The sequence below is a fragment of the Pteropus alecto genome, unplaced genomic scaffold, assembly GCF_000325575.1.
Source record: "Pteropus alecto unplaced genomic scaffold, ASM32557v1 scaffold3, whole genome shotgun sequence".
NCBI lineage: Eukaryota > Metazoa > Chordata > Mammalia > Chiroptera > Pteropodidae > Pteropus > Pteropus alecto.
The window spans coordinates 12,729,619-12,730,366 of NW_006442484.1; positions in this window are offsets into that span (position 1 = coordinate 12,729,619).

A 748-nucleotide genomic window follows, 5' to 3' on the forward strand; every position below is an offset into this window, starting at 1 on the left:
ATATCTTTTCTGTCTGTTAATTGATCTTTTTCCTGGAATGCCACACCCAGCCATGTAACAACTACTCAAAGGCACAGAACATTTTTTTCCCACTAAGGTAGCATATCCACTCCACTAAGAATACGTTGATTTTTGAGTGAAACCTTCCTCTTCCACATAGCAGGGCAGAAAGAGTGACCATATCAGTCAGTATCAGTCAACCAAATGACCTGCATTTCTGGTGCCGACTGATGCCAATTAACCCCACAGTCTCAGAGACCTGAGCCTGGAAACAAATTATAACTTTGAATCCTTTGTCCTAAAGCACCTATATGGCTTTCCCAATTTGTACTTGACTAATAGGTACCACTGAGGACAAGTCTCTTCAACCCAAATGAGTGATGAGAACTTCAAACATTTCTCTTCTCAAATAGAATTGCGAGTGGTCTCTCCTCACACACCACAATTACACACACACCGAGTAATGGGGGCTGCATGTGCACTGCACAAGCAAACTTAGAGAAGAAAATTCATGGAAAAGAAAGGATTCTATTTAGCATTCTTTAGAACAGGTGATCTAGCAAATGAGTCCCCTGAAACAGCTACCCAGCTCACTCCACTGCATGAATATTTCAGTTCTCTGAAGCAGAGAAAATGACCAACTGGCCAAAAATAATAATGTTTGGCTCAAAAACAAAACCATGTCAAATGGAGCCTCCTCTCCTTGAGAGAACTGTTTCCCATTTAAGCAAGTTCAGGACACACTGAA